General features: G+C 38.7%; 1 pseudogene; it reads left to right on the plus strand.

Annotated features, from left to right (window-relative positions):
• The first annotated feature begins 8917 nt into the window (after positions 1-8917).
• Positions 8918-9947, plus strand: LOC149805525 (uncharacterized; annotated as a pseudogene).
• The last annotated feature ends 7000 nt before the right edge of the window (positions 9948-16947 follow it).

Genomic DNA, 16947 nt, shown 5'->3' on the forward strand with positions numbered 1-16947 from the left:
TACAAATAATACAACTGGGCCAGATTGGGAGAAGCGGTTTTCGGACTCCACCACACCTGCCAAAAAACACGTATGCAAAAAACAAACGTACAGTTTCTTTTCACTTGAAAGTTGACTATCGTTTTATTCTTGCTCATGTTTTTGGGATATTATGCACACTTTGAGGAAAGAGACACATAAACGTTTGCTTTGGTGCCCTTTCGAGGAAAGTGAAGGCCTTTTTGATATTTTGGAAACACACACACACACACACACACACACACACACGGCCTTATCCGGTAATGGTATATCAGGTATACAATCCAGTGTTATCTTATTGAACAAGCTGCCATAAAGTCAACGTTAGATTACGTCGTGATGGAAATTCAAACAATCTCATTCTCCAAATCATAGCATTCCCACAGCGTTTTGCCTTGATGATGATGATGATGATGATGATGATGATGATATATATATATATATATATATATATATATATATATATATATATATATATATATATAGAGAGAGAGAGAGAGAGAGAGAGAGAGAGAGAGAGAGATACACTATTTTAGTAGATATATGGAAATATTTCGAATAAAGTGCAAACATTGTATGTTCACGAGTGGTGACGCCACTGGTGACAAATACAAAATGTTTCCACTTCAAATCTTTTGCATCCGTGCTACCAGAATCAGGGAAGAATCAAGACACAAATAATGTGGTACATTGTGGTATACGTTTCACATAAATATTGGCATTTTCCATGAGTTTTTAACAAATAAATCGCATGTTCAGATCCATATATAGCAAATCAGAATTCAAGGATTTATTCTAACAAGACCCAGAATTGTTCACATATACTTCCAACAGAAGAGTCAGATGAAAAAGTTTATAAACACTGATAAAATAGGTCTTCCAAAATAGCACGTACTTTGGTGGTGGGTTGGAATACTCATTGAAGGAATATTCCTTTGGGAAGACTTTACTCTATGATTTCCAGAGAAGGGGGGGGGTCTATTCTGAGGACTTTGTCTGGGATGGAAAAATTGGCTTGGGGGAAACAATACCAATGCGATACAGGTCTTTATATTAACATCTGGTGGAAACTTTAATCTAGACTCTTATTGTCCCCCAAAATAAAGGTCTCTGACAGGACGAAAGGATGCTCTAGGAGTGCCCCCCTTATCCCCTTCAAAACAAGGAGAGATATGGCTCATGAGCCTTTTTCGGGAGACAGATCTGTTCGGATTTAAAAAAAAAAAAAACGTCTACATTAAATGATCCAATTAAGCTTGATACAACATCAGCATGACCAGCTGGAGGATCCAAAACTGTACTCATGCCAACGAATACAATAACATGTGTAAAACGATATCGAGAAACAGCTGAGCTACAAAAACAAAACGGTTTTCATTAGAGAAATAAACATCAAGTCTAATTATCTCTCACTGGCAGAAAACCATACGAATCTGAATAACTCATTCACATGCACTTCTTGAAAAGTGGTCTTATATTACGTTCTAATTAGACTGGTTAGCTTTGATAGCTTGAGTCTTAGACTGCATCTTCCGCCGATGATGTGATGCATCATGTGTGATAGGTTTGTTACTGTCAGTTGAAGACCCCACCCTTCACCCCCGTTTTCTACGCAGTACTTCATTTTAAACGATAAGTGTGTCGATGATTCGTGCATAATTCTATGAAATATTTATTACAATCTGTTATTGCAGTTGCATAGGGATTTTTAAATGCCTTGGACATTATGGTGTTTACCAGACATAAATACCATAATGTCCAAGGCATTCCAAAGCTCCTATGTAACTGCAATAAAAGACTGTAATAAATATTACACAAAATTATGCATGAAACAAAGAAGTACTGCGTAGAAAACGGGGTGTGGGAGGGGTCTTAAACTGACAATAACGCGTCAACAGAACAGACAAACTATTTCAGAAAACCAAGCAAAACTTATGCTATGTCGCTTTTTAATGCATTGTCTTATTTACTTTTGTCGAAATTGAAACAACATTACAAATCGCTTGCAAAAAAAGGTTTGCTGACTTAAATTATAAATGTTTGATGTAGGAAAGAAAAAGAAAATATAGTTTAGATTTAATATTATTTTAATTCGTTACACGTAGGAACTTAGTATAACGTAATTACCCATATAGATGCGTACTGCGTAAACCCAGATCTACCGTTGAATAATGCGCCTGAAAATCTGGATTTACGCTATCGACTTAAAATTTAACCAGGATCCAGGGATGCCTCGTTAAGACAACGTCCGCACACCCGCTACAGAACATGTCTACAGCTTCTCTTTTCTTTAGTACATGTATCTTACATGTGTCCATTGGACTAACATTGTTCCTTGCCCCTAGTTACGTCCTTAATTCTATGTATAAGTGCGACATATGACCAGTCTACCATTGGACGTGGATAATGGTGCATAATTTGGTATAATTGTGATGTAGTTTTGTTCACTGACGTATATCAAGTTTATAGACAGTGGAAGTAAAACAAAAATGTAGAAAGAAAACTTTTGTCATTTTCAAAATCATACATTCGTTCACTTTAGTTGGATATCATAGAAAAGCACAGGCTTATGCTGTGTTTCGCGTATCTGCGTCACATGCGTCAGATAAGACTGACCTGTTCTGTTCTGTAATTAGTAATAAAACGCATGCGCAGTTCTCTGCATGCCCACCTCTGTATTGCAAAACATACACAAAGGTAAATTTTGTTGCAGACAGACCTGTCAATTCGATATCCGACATCCTAATAACATTTTTTTTGGGGGTAAGGTCGCTTGTAATAAAATAAAGTAATGGCATGTCTCTGATTCATTGTCATCATATTCCACCCAATATCTCATAACAGTGACACAACCAAAATTAATTAATTGGTACTTAGTAATGTCGCTGCATTAGGAACCATAGTATCAGTAAGTGCTGGTGAATCTATACTCAGTTAAACTAGAGGTATGAAATTATGGTCATCTCGTAGTGAGTTCTACCTTAAAATATATGAACACAAAATCTTAATGTTCTTTAAACGTAACTAGTTGTAAAATTTAGTAAAAGTGCCTTTTTGTTATTGCGTGTCAACCAAATGCTGCTGTATCAGCTGATTGAACCATGACATCATAGACAGGTGACTTCCAATATAAATTTATATTATTTTCTTTTTCTTACATTTTGACGTGTGTGTGTGTGTGTGTGTCTGTGTGTGTGTTGAAAAATCACATATTTCGAATAGTTGAATTTATTTCCATGAGAAATGGTGCTTCTGAAATAGAATTTGTATTATTCAGAGTGTAGTTTGACATTTGATCTTGATCTGTGACTTGGGATAGATGGTGAAAAAAATGGTATTATTTTTTACTTTGTTTTAGTTTTAAATAATATAGCTTGCCAACTTTCCTTACTAAGCTCCCATGGAAGGCAGTTATAAGACATACTGTATAACAATGTATCCTGAGTTAAAAAAGAATAAGAGATGAATTAGTTTCTTCAAATGATCGATTTTAAAGAAAATTAAAATAAACAAAAACATTATTCCTTTGCCTATATTGTGGCAAACATTGATAAGGCGCTTATCGATTAGAGATAACCACAAGTAAGGAAAAGATAAAACTAAAAATTATTTCAACACAGTACATAGGAAAAGTTACAAGATAGTATTTAATAAACTAAGACATTCTATACACAAACATAGCTAATGGAAATAAAATGGCTACGGTGTTGGCCAGGATCCGGACCCAGGGGAATACGCTAACTGTCTACTGAAACAGTATCCAAGCCCTTCAGTGTCAACCCAGTCATATGAACTGACATACAAAACCCTCCTGGCCTTAAGATTACCCTAATATGAGAGGTCATACAATGACAGGGGCGTGACTGGTTGCTGAATGAGTGGCTACTCTCGTGGGTTCGTTTTCTAAATTGTTTAGTACCATTTACATCACCGGGGTTTTTCAGATTAGAATTTAGAAACTCCTCATCTAGGTCACAAAGAACGATTAAGTTTACAGAAATACAGAGGGTTCGTTTTATGCAAATATAGAAGGAATCCCAGAACAAATCTCGTACTGATGGGGAGTGATGCACAAGTTCTAGTAAATGGCAGCTGTTCTTTATATACATTTTATCCGAAATACTTCGATATTTTATTAAGGCGTATTGGATAAATGATGAGTATGTGATCTAAACAAGGTCTGAATGTTCCCTGCATATTTGAAATGACAGTACTTGAAAATGATGAGAGAAAAAAAATGCTACAATCGACCCATGTAATCAAGCAGATCTTAAACTAAGGCAGTATGGGATTATTTGGTAAATTGGTGCCGTTGAAATTCTTAAATTAATGATCTCACGTGATGTTTTCAGCTATTGTTTTATAATCATTTGTGAATTAAGTGTTTCGGGGTTTTGTGGTTTTGAAAATCGATGTCAGACATGTTCACCCCTATAGCTTTTAACAGTATCAGGACTATGAAACACTAACACCAATACTAGGCTAGGAGAGACAGCCAACTTCCTGTATCAGCAGACACACTGGGTTCACGGCAAGTAGAATATTCAAAAAACCTGCTTGGATTTTATCGTTCTTCAATTGCAACAAGCTGTTTCGTGCACATTTTTTCCTTTAAGATTTGACGTAATTACACGCAATTTAAGGAAATAGGATCATATGGAGAAAAAAATCCTTCGTGAAAAAAATGTAAAATCACTTTTGGCACTTAATGCTTATATACTCTTCCAAGGCTTTCTCTGATATTAATGTCAACTGACTTGCATGCGTGTGGAATGGAGTCATTATCCAAATGTGTACCAAAATGAGTACGTGTCTTATATCACAACATGTATGGCTGTAACCTTTCTTTAACCGTAGTCGGTGTCATGTGACACATATTAGTATAGTATTCTGCACCTGCAGCTGTACTGCACTTCAATGCATTCCGCAAATGCAAATACTGTAACTTCGATGTAAACAAATAGAAAACAAGTGACACACCAGCTGATATTGCCTTTTCCCAAACGAAGTCCGTTTACCACTTATTAAGGGCGCATAATCATTTTAATCAGCTTAACAAATAAATAATAATATTACAAGTTAGAGAATTTTTAATTCGTACTCTACGGAGATTTGAGCTCAGGTCAGCGGGTCAACGACAACCATCGCCTTGCCTGCAGGCACCAGTCCATATTTCATCACGACTAAGCACACATCTGCAAAAAAATGATTCTATTCACTGTTATATGCACTCGTGCGTAGCAGATACACTCGTATGGCGACCTAGTAATTAATTCTCATCTATATACACAGTCGTCATTCCGGATTCCTACGAAATAAATTTAGGTATGTAGGATTAATATTTGAGAATTTCAAAATTACAAATATATACAAAGCAGAACGGAGAGTGCTATATATATAATTGGTTAGCGTGGCATACTCTCGAACGAAATGGTGCTGGTTTGAATCATCCTGCCTTGGTTGGCTACTCTGGTGTGTTCTTTGCGTTGCCGTGTCGTGAAGCACCAAACCAAACAAATCCAACTAGAATATCAATGTCATACTGTCTACACAATAAATATTTGTTTGAAGGATAAATGACAGATAAATATTCGAAATTATGTGTGGGGTGCTATGATATTCGACGTTAAGGTTTCGACAAAATCTTTTGTCATCAGATGCGTACAAAATGGCAGCCATTTACTTGTATAATTACGTCTTCTGCAGTGGAAATTAACAACAATTCTGGTGGTTTCCAGAGGTTAATAATGTCAGACTATGAGATTTTATGTTATGATATATGGTGACAAAACTGTTGAAACTGACCACTCAGGGGACAGTCTAAATATGGTCATTACTAGCAGGTGCGTCTATACACCGGTAAATCGGTAGTAATCCTTGACTGTGATAAGATTATTTATGCCAAAAGTTTCATAAACTCAGACGCACGAGTCTTAATGTTCCCCTGATGCCTGCAATGAATTTGTAGCAGTATGGATACGTTATCGACCTATCATTTAAAATAATATCTTTTCAGAAGAGGGGCTATTTTTTTAAAAATCTCCATATGGGTCCATTAGATTCCATATGGGTTCATTTAGTTGATTCAGTTCTCAGTTGAATCCTTTTAATTACTTTGGGTCCATTTCATTCCGTTAATGTCTATTTTTAATTTCCATTTGCAGTGGCGGCACGTCGGGGCGGGAGGAAGAATCAGCCCCAAGACGCAAAGTTAAGTGGGCGCCATCGTGAGGGTTATTTCTCCAGCTGAAATTTTGGTAGTATTTCTCCTATACCTGGTCGAACGGGGTCAGTTATTCACAAAACTTATATGGGGGAGGGGCGGGGGAGTCCACAAATGACCAAAAAGCACCCTGTTCTCTGTAGCAAATTAGGGGTGCCACAACGAACATTACCCCAAGGCTGCTCAGTAGGGCGCTACTAAATCTGGATAGGAAAATGGCGGGCGTCGGTCACTTCCTGTTCTAGCTCACGACTCTTTTCAACAAATCCACAAAATCAGGCCAGGTCCTATAAACCAACATCATTTCTCTGATGTTTGGGAACATATCCTTAATCAATATGATAGTATCCTCGCTCATACTTTTTTTCTATTTAAAATTTAAGCTATCCCCCTTTAATCTACGCTGGTCACTCACCAGCAAATCCCACAATACAACCCTAAATGGTAAACATCCGTTCTTTTTTGGACTTGATAGATGTAAGTTAAAACATGTTACACCCCATTAGCTTATCTTTCATCACCCTTACCCTCATCATGCACAAAATATTAACCCTGACGTTCCAGGCAGAGGACAATAATAATACACAACCAGTACTGATTCGGGATCGTCAGAAATTATCGCTCTCCACCCACCTCTTTACCACTCTAAAAATAACAATGTCGAAGGTAAAAGGACCAGTATGTAGGAACAAACTCGTTCTCCTCTATCTATGTAGCCTTTTGTTAGCTGAATCATATGCACCAGAACCAAACCCGGGTCCAAGAACCATCAAGTTTCCTTGCGGGGTCTGCAACAAAGCCTGTAAATGGACGACACCTTGTGTGTGCTGTGACTCGTGCGAAGTATGGTATCATCAAGAGTGTATGGGTATGCCAGATGCCGTTTTTAAAACCCTCCACAATGTAAGCTGGGATTGTACTCAGTGTGGTTTGCCAAACTTCTACACTGGAATATTTGACACTTTTATCTTCGATACCAGTAATAGTTAACCAATGCCTTAGTGACAGTACCCAAGCAGACAGTGAGATAAGTTTTAATAACCCAACTGCTACTATGGCTAGGAGGAGACTTCAACCTGGCAGATATTGACTGGGAGAATGAGTGTCCACTACCACAAGCCACAAACAATGTCCAATGCCAACATCTACTAAATATCATAAAGGACTCGTTCCTGGAACAGGTTGTAGATGCAGCAACACGTGTAACTGAATTTACTTCAAATCTGCTTGACCTGTTCTTCACAAACAACAAAACACTAATCAACAAGTGTGATGTCATACCAGGAATTGCTGACCATGAAACAGTTTACATAGAGTCCAGCCTACGACAAATGAAAGTGAAGAAAGCAGCTCGTAAAGTCTTCCAATACAGGAATGCAGACTATGGCCAGTTACGTGAAGAATTGAAGTCATTACAAGAATCATTCATACGTGAAACAGATAACCTTTCTGCAAATGACACATGGAAAATGTTCGAGGAGAACATCAAACGGTTAATGGATAAATTTATACCATCTAAGACCTTATCTGGAAACAAAACAAACAAACCTTGGATAGACCAATCCATTAGAGCCCAACACAGAAGACGGAACAAATTGTTTGCAAGACAGAAAACAACAGGAAAAACAAGAGATCGGAAACTATACAAAGAAGCAAAAGCAAGATCACAACGCTTAGAACGGCAGGCTTACTGGAGATATATTGAAAACTTGATATAAGTCGGTAACCCACATCAAGAACAACAACCAAACAAGCAGAAGAGATTTTGGAACTACATTAAGTCCTTACGTAGAGACAGCTGTGGTGTGGCACCACTCAAGGAACACAGTAAACTACATTCAGAGGCATCCGACAAGGCTAACATACTGAATCGTCAATACCAGTCAGTCTTCACACAAGAGGATAAGAGTGATCTACCAAGCCTACATGGAGATCGTTACCCACCAATGCCTGACATCCAAGTTACTGTAGAAGGTGTATACAGCTTGTTGCGGATAATTAACCCACAGAAAACTACAGGACCAGACATGATTCCAGCAAGGATCCTGAACGATCTAGCAGAAGAGTGTGCACCATACCTGAGTTATATTTACCAGAAGTGCCTCTCAACAGGTTATGTCCCTGATGTCTGGAAAACAGCAAACGTTACAGCTATCTTCAAAAATGGAGAAAGATTCAAGGCCAGCAATTATAGACCGGTCTCCCTTACATGTATCTGCTGCAAAATGCTTGAACACATCATAGTCAGCAACATGATGCAACATCTAGATCGCTACAACATTCTAACAGACTGCCAGCATGGTTTCCGTGCCAGACGAAGCTGTGAAACACAGTTCATAACCCTAGTGGATGAGCTCGTCAAATCCTTAGACAGAGGGAAGCAGTATGACCTTGCAATCCTTGACTTCAGTAAGGCTTTCGATCGTGTCCCCCATGAAAGACTCCTCAGTAAGTTGGACCACTATGGCATCAGGGGTAACACACAGAAATGGATCAGAGATTTCCTATCAGACAGATCGCAGAGAGTTATAGTAGATGGAGCAACATCAGACCCAGCACCAGTTGTTAATGGGGTATCTCAACGGAGTGTTTTGGGTCCCATACTCTTCCTGGTGTTCATCAATGATCTACCTGCAAGCGTCAAATCCAACACAAGACTTTTTGCAGATGACTGTATAGTCTACTGGGAAATAAATGTCTCCAAGGACTGTGAGATCCTTCAAGAAGACCTGAACCAACTGGCCCTCTAGGAAAGAACTTGGGGTATGTCGTTCCATCCAGAAAAATGCAGCATCCTAAGAGTTTACAGGAAAAAATCACCAATCTTGTCCGAATATACTCTTAAGGGGCATAAGTTAGCCAATGAGCAGGCAACAAAATATCTCGGGGTGGAATTGTCTAGAGACCTCTCTTGGAAAAGGCACATTGACAAGATAGTGAAAAAAGGGAACAGTAACCTTGGTTTCCTGCGCCGCAACCTCCAAATCAACAATGAAGAAGTAAAAAGTGCGGCATATTTCACTCTGGTTTGACCAGGTCTTGAGTATTGCTCGACTGTGTGGAAACCACATAGTAAAGATCTAACAAATAAGATAGAGATGGTTCAGAGGAGAGCGGCTAGGTTTACCACAAATAAATATCGTAACACTAGCAGTGTCAGTGCAATGCTCAACCATCTCCAGTGGGAATCACTCGAATCCAGGCGAACCAAGGCCCAGCTAACCATAATGTACGAGATTGCGAACAACCTAGTGGACATACCAGCAGACAAATACCTGACCCTGGCATATAGCCAAACTAGGACAAACCACAGGAAAAAGTTCCAATTAAAGTCAGCATCGACAAATTGTTTCAAGTTCAGCTTCTTTCCATGTACAATAGGGACTTGGAACACATTACCATCAATAATTGCAGAAGCTCCTGGCTTGGTATCTCACAAGCAGGAGCTTTCCAAAATCACATTCTAATGAACTAGTCAGCTACAAGTAAGACCTAGTGATTCTCAGGGCTATGCCGGTTGAGGTTCCATATCTCATTGCCGCTATGGTAGCCGGATTGGTCTGAGTATGAAGGGACGAAAACGTACACTGACACACTTTTACTTATTTCTGCCTTTCCTATCACTACTCTTCTGACTGTCCTATCACTTCCATCTTTACTTTATCTTTGACCACGTACCACCCGTTGCTTAATAGTCAAGTGTGACTGCGTCAACGTATTTATAGATAGATAGATAAATAGATAGATAGATAGATAGATAGATAGATAGATAGATAAAGAATATTGCCCTCAGTATGCATCGAACTCTCGCGTGGCAAATGTCCATTTGAGTCTCTTGATTTCTGTTTGGATTTCCATTCTGGCTTCCGTCTCCAGTTTGGTCCATTTGTTTACTTGGATTCATTTGGGTCTCATTTTCAGTCCATATATGTTCACTGGACTCATTTGGGTCTATCGTCGAGACCTTTACTACGTAGGCTTTCCAACTCCTACCTTCCAACATCTTACATAAAGAGCACAACAAGCGAGACCTCCACTAATCCCCACCCGTCCACACACACACACACACACACACACACACACACACACACACACACACGCACACACTTTTAAAAAGCATATTTATGCTAATTTCTTCAATATCTCTTCTTAAGGCATCGCAGTCTTCATAACAACAGGTACCATTGTGCCGAACTAAGAGAGGAAAATTAAGACAGCCGACCCCACCATGTGGATATTGTACCGCACGATTTCGCATCCACACATATCAACTGAAATAACTGTCATTTATTTTCTTGTGACACAATTTGATCCACTTGGTACATTAATACGGTCAACTAATGGGATGAAAGGACGATTTATATACCTAAACCATAACTTTTCGAAGTTTACAAAAAAGGGATGAAACTCTTTGAATCCAATGTACTTAGGCTGAACAAGTCAGAGAAGTCAGATCGTTGAAGATTGAGTTATATCCCTTAGAGCAGATTGCTGAATATGCTGTAAATCAGGGTACTAATTCAGTCCCCATAGTAAACCTATACAAACACCATGATATTAAAAATTCAATAACTTAACATTTTTGAGTGCTCATGATCAAACCTATATTTATCAGTATAGATGAAACATGGATGTCAGCTTCTGTGTTGAGGAAAGGATATGGGCCGCGGCATTTTCTGGACCTGCATGTGTTTGAAACGTGTGCGTTCAATTCCGCACCAAAGAGTCAGGTGCTAATTTCAGTACTGCGTGTTCCAAACTCAAGACTGTTAAAAGACAAATTCCATCAATAAAACAATGTCTCTATTATTTTCACTAACAACTAGGATAGACTCTCAAAAGATTCTTTTTCCTAAAAAAACTTACATTATTAACCAATCCTGGTCAGCCAAACCCATCTATATTCTATTTTATGTTCACCCATTTCCAGGCTGGTTCCCATTTTTCCATATCATTAGTACCGTGTGTCATGTACGATTCTAGCATTCTAAGGCGATACCAGATTATCTCGTAATTGTTTCACTGTCATTAAAGATGGTTATCGCTCAGAGATAACCACCGTTATTTGGCAATTTGGTCAACATTATTTGGTAAATGTGAATTGGTGATACAAATGGAAATGTTTCTTTAGTTACCAGTACATGCGCTAGTACATGTTGGATTTTCTAAAGACGGTCCCACATGAGTAGGTTAGGTTTGAGAGTACTATTGAGTTTAAGACATGTTTTTGAATTATTTCTGGATTAATATGTCTTGTGTTAACTACGTAATACATCTACAGTAAGTAGACATGGATAGGTATTTTGCCGTAGTAGTGTTGAGGGTCTTTCTTGAAGTTCTGTCAGAGTAAATTTATATGAAGGTGCGGAAGCATTCACCAAACGCTACCCTATTTAAATTCTGTTGTTTGGAGACAAAATACTCTAGGTACTATTTTGTACGTGGCTTAAGAAGCCGTAAACAGCAGTCACCGGGCGACACGACATAGGATGCAACAATTTTTGAACAGGAATGAATTTTCAAAATCCAGTTTATTAAATATTGACGCGATCTATGATTGTGTTGAATCCAAGCGAGCATCATTCTAAAAGAAGTGGTTATGAACGTCCTTTCATACAACAAATGAACTATTGTGACTTTCCGTTTATGAAATAGCTAAATCTAATGCTACAAGCAATGGCTAGGTTGTATTGTTCTGTTTGATATCAACAACTGCAGCAACTTCAAACTCATCTAATTTGTCTCATACAGTAGGGAAAAAGATCAAGAGTGTCTACTGCTTTTGACAACTTTACCACATTTAATGTTTCATTTGCTTATCTCTCTCGCCGCTGCATCCAAAAGTCTAAAATACCGTTTATACTGACTTTTAAGTCGAGTCACACTACAAACAACAAACAACCTTATCTTTCGTACCATAATGCACATGCAGATCAGCGTCTACGCCGTTTGTTCTACTGATTAATCCGAACAAACTGCATATACCAAGATCTGCCTGCGCATTGTGCGCCGGCAGATCTTGGTATATGCAGTGTACAGTTGAACTTAACTTATAAGCGAGTATATTACGTCAGTCACTGGAGAAAGCAGGTCTATGTACCTTTCCTTGTCATGATTTTGTTTATAAGTCATCAAAAGAGTACTTTTATTAGAGATATAATATTAAATTCAACGACTTCCAATTTATCGCCAAAGTGTAAATTGTAATTCAGACCTAATTTCCTAGCGGCGAGTTAACCTTCTGTTGATAAATGTATCCTCAACGATTAATGACTGTAAAATATAATGTTGCAATGAATTCGATCTAAATTTCAAAAAGACAGGTTTAAACCTGATTCGATGAATGGAATATGCATATTTTTATCTGATGGCCTTTCTGACATGTTTATTTTTACGAATAAGGAATTCCTAATAAATTAAATTCCATCAAAATTTCCTACCCTTTTGGTACTTTGCTAAAAAAAATGGATACTGTTTCTATGTGAAAACAGTTTGCTGTCAACATTTATTTTGCAAAACTCTTTAGGTCAATAAATTTGTGGTTTTTGTAGCGACCCGACCACGAAATCAATGAAAATTGGTACAGCGTGAAAAATAGTGAACTCAATGTATTAATAAAAAAGCAGGAGACATTTTTAGAGAAAAATAATGCGAAACATCTATGCAGCTGGACTAAATGCAGACGCTTTATAAAGTATACATAGAAATGAACAAAATAAAATGGCTCACACTGACAGTGTTCATACTAAAACATTTTTGCTGTCGGAGAATATGAGAGCCTCAATGTGCAGTGTTAAAAATAAGCTATGCAAACACATGCAAACCAGCCGAGGATAAATCGAACGGAGCACGCTTTTATGCTTTATAGCTAGTTGATAGTGGACGCTAGAGAGTCCTGTTTATTAGATTTGGATTTGCCATCCGGGTATTTTTGGGCTGTCTTTAATCTTCATTTAAAAGAGTACTTTATTTGTTGGAATGTCTTTCTCATACCTAGATAAATGATGTAATGAAATAAACGAATATCATACCAGTAAGACACCCCAGTAATTGAATTAAGTAACCTGCTTTTTTTTTTAAAAAAAAGCTCATCCCTCCGAGCGCAAAAAACGGATTTACCTGAGTTTTCTTCGCTAATGTGAACTGCTAAGCATGCGCAGCACAGCATCTTGGGAGGTGAGGTATTTCGTTCAAATTGAAAGTAAAATTGCAGTCGCCAACGGGAATGGCGCATGCAGATACAAGTTCTTCTTATTAAATGTTAGAATACAAAGACAAATAGTTTTATTTTGTGTTAAATATGTATAAATACAAAGACAGTTTTATTTCCGGTTAAATATGTATTAGGACAGAATTTTTTAGTACAAGTAACAAGATTGAAATTTTCTCTAAATTGTATTAAAAGTAAGTTGATAAATTATATTGAAAGTAATTTTCTATTAAAATATATTGAGACTGAATCCATTTATTCGTTGTTACAATTTTATACTACTATTCAACAATGATTACGCTATTATGATAAAGTACGAACCGTCTTATACATACATTAGTAGTGAAGGGGGGCACTCTACGGACAATGGGAATTAGCATTACAAGACCCCTTGGGGCACTCTACGGACAAGGGAAAATTAACATGGAGAAAAATCGTGGGGCACTCTACGGACAAGGGGAATTAACATGGCAATAAATCGTGGGCCACTTTACGGACAAGGGGAATTTAACATGGCAATAAATCGTGGGTCACTCTACGGACAAGGGGAATTGAACATGGGATTTTTTTAAAAAAAAGGGGTAGGCAATTCAAAGACTATCTCTTTTCGAGAAATATGGCTGGCCCTGAAAAGGGCCTTTGGGTTTATGTTAATGTATTCATAAACATAAATGGCACCGCATTGGTCTTCTTCTTCTCCTTAGGCTGCGTCTTACTGTTGGTCCGTACATCAGCACTCTTTTCAGGCATCCTTGTCTTTCGACGTAGATCCTACGTATCCACAGGCTGGTGTTTGTCCTGTGGACAACGGTCCACTTCGATCGGACATACATAAGCAAGTCTGTCCGAAACATCATGGAAGACACAAGGGTGGATGACTCAACTGTAGTCCACATCTTGAAGCGACGAGAATAGGTGAATCAATGCAGTGAACGGCGCTTATTTATAGGGACAGGAGGGATTGAAATGGATTGAGTTCATTCACCAATCCTAACACGCGTTACAGAATTCAGTCAGCCCGCATCCAATCCGAAGAGAGCAGTCTGTGACGTCACGTAGTCAGTATAGATTCGCTAACGCTTGTGTGCAGTCAATCTATGCGACAGTGATTCAACATGACGGAAACTCAGAAAACGATCCATTGGGCTGCACCAGCAGGGGAGACTGCCCAAGGGAACTCGGACTTACTTTCAGAAGAAGTGAATTGGGATTTTGTGGATTTTCTCTCCTCGCAAGAATTTGTTCCGGAACCTTCGTTACCTTCTTCATTACCGCAAGTGGAGAATTTTAGACAGAGACAGAAAGAAGAATTGGAGAAATTTATGCAACGACAAAAGGAAGCGGAACAAGCTTTTCTCCTACAGCAACAGCAACAAGAAGAAGAGGTAAGAAAAAAACAACAGCAGCAACAGCAAGAAGAAGTAGCAGCAAAGAAACAAGAGGGTGAAAATCAAACGGTCACGGTACTGTTGGACATTTTAGCGGAGTTAAGAAGTCTGAAACAAATGTATCAGACTTCTTTATCACGACCGAAGAGAATACGACCTTCCCGAGCCAAACATGTCAACCCTGTGACTAAGCCTACCGTACCACCCTTAGTGATTTCAACCCAATCATTATTATCATCATCAACATTACGCAGTCCAGAAGTAGGCCTTGGCCGTGGCAAAGGCATAAGGCAGTTAAAGTTGATTGCTTAAACTCACCCTTTCACCATGAAGAAAAAAGGCCCTTTTCAGGGCCACCCACATTTCTCGAAAAGAAATACAATTTCAATTTGCCAATAACTCAAAAAACTCACCCATGTTACCCTTATAGTACGTGTCTGTGTATGAGTGCGTGAGTGTACGTTCTTATTTTAAAATCACAACTCAAAGACACTTACCTTATATCATTCATTTATTCTTTTCTCCATTTTTTTTACAATTCAATTCACAATTCACAACACAACACTTTAATTAAAAGTTCATTGACTTCTTCTTTCTCCTTGTTTAGTCTCTCTCTTTTTTGAATTTCTTCACCTTCTTTTCCTCATTTTCTTCCCTTCTTCTTTTCTTCTTCTCCTCTTTCTTTGCCTCTTGTAAACAGAATTGTCTTTTTTCTTCCTCTTCTTTCTCTGAATAATCCCTCTCTTCTTGTGAAGAATCCCTCTTTTCTTCTGACTCCTCTTGTTTCTTTTTTGGGCAATCTGGAGACCAATGTCCTTTTTCTTTACAATAATAACAGGTATCTTGACTTTTGTCTTTTTTAGTCCCTGTTTTTGTTCTTTTTTCACGGTCTGGACACTCTGAAGACCAATGCCCTTTCTTCTGACAGATATAGCAAGTATCTTGACTTTTATCTCTAAAGGAAGGAGAGTAGTCCGTAGGCTGGTCTGAAGAGAATTTTCTAATGACCCCTCGCAAAGCTCTGACGAAACGTTCCATCTGGTTAGTCTCTTCCATCGTTGTGCTCGGCTTGAGAGTGAAATGAATAGTGAAAGGACAAGACACACACCCTTTTATATACGCTGGTCTGCTATGACTATAAAGTAGCTTATGGTGTTTGAACTTGAGTCATTTGACTTTTTGCTTTCAAGATGAAACGATCCCATTCATTCGAGAAGAAAGAAGAAAGAAGTAAGAGGCAGAAACGTGATCTATCGCCTCGTACCAGGGCTGAAATCTTGGCACAAATTCATGCCAGTGATTTTGAAGAGGACATGAGTGAACCAGAATTTGAAACCTCTAAACCAATTTCACCACCCTTAGTCAACCCTGAAAAGTACTATTCCATTCGAGAGACTGAAAAGCGCTCCTCTAGAAAATTTAGAACCACGGCTTACAAATACACGGTGAAGTTTAAAGATTTCAAGGCTGAAGTGCCGTTAGAGAAAGCAGAAGTGTTCATCACCGAGGTGTGGGATTCTTTGCTCACTGCACTCAAGCGACAATGTCAACCCAAAGAAGACGATCGCTTGAGACTTTCCATACAACACGACGGTTTGAAATCCCCTGTTTGGATCGAGTTTAGCACCCCTGCAGAATTGACTGCTTCCAAAGTCATGGACAAGATTCAACACGTACAACAATCTAATGATCAGTTTGACATCACCGATGGTAAAGCCACACTGGACATGACCCACGTCTCTCCTCCTCAAGGGACAGGACGCAAAAAGATGTTATTGGTGGACGACCTTCGCAACACCAAAACGAGTCTCGTCCGAATTCACAACCCTCATGACCAGATGTGTTTAGCCCGTGCCATCGTGGTGGGACGAACCTATGCCAACAAGAACGACACGGTAGAATGGAAAAGAACCTGGGACACTATTCAACGATCCGATCGAGCCAAACAACGAAACGAAGCAGAACTCCTGTTACAACAAGCTGGCCTGCCCAAAGACACACCCTGTGGCATTCCTGAGATGCAAAAATTGCAAGATGCCCTAGCTCCACGATACACCTTGAAAGTGCACCCTCAAGAAGTGCGCGGACCTCTATTGTTTCGAGGGCAA

Source organism: Sinohyriopsis cumingii, chromosome 2 (genome assembly GCF_028554795.1).
Source record: "Sinohyriopsis cumingii isolate HCF-2022 chromosome 2, ASM2855479v2, whole genome shotgun sequence".
In the NCBI taxonomy this organism is placed as follows: domain Eukaryota; kingdom Metazoa; phylum Mollusca; class Bivalvia; order Unionida; family Unionidae; genus Sinohyriopsis; species Sinohyriopsis cumingii.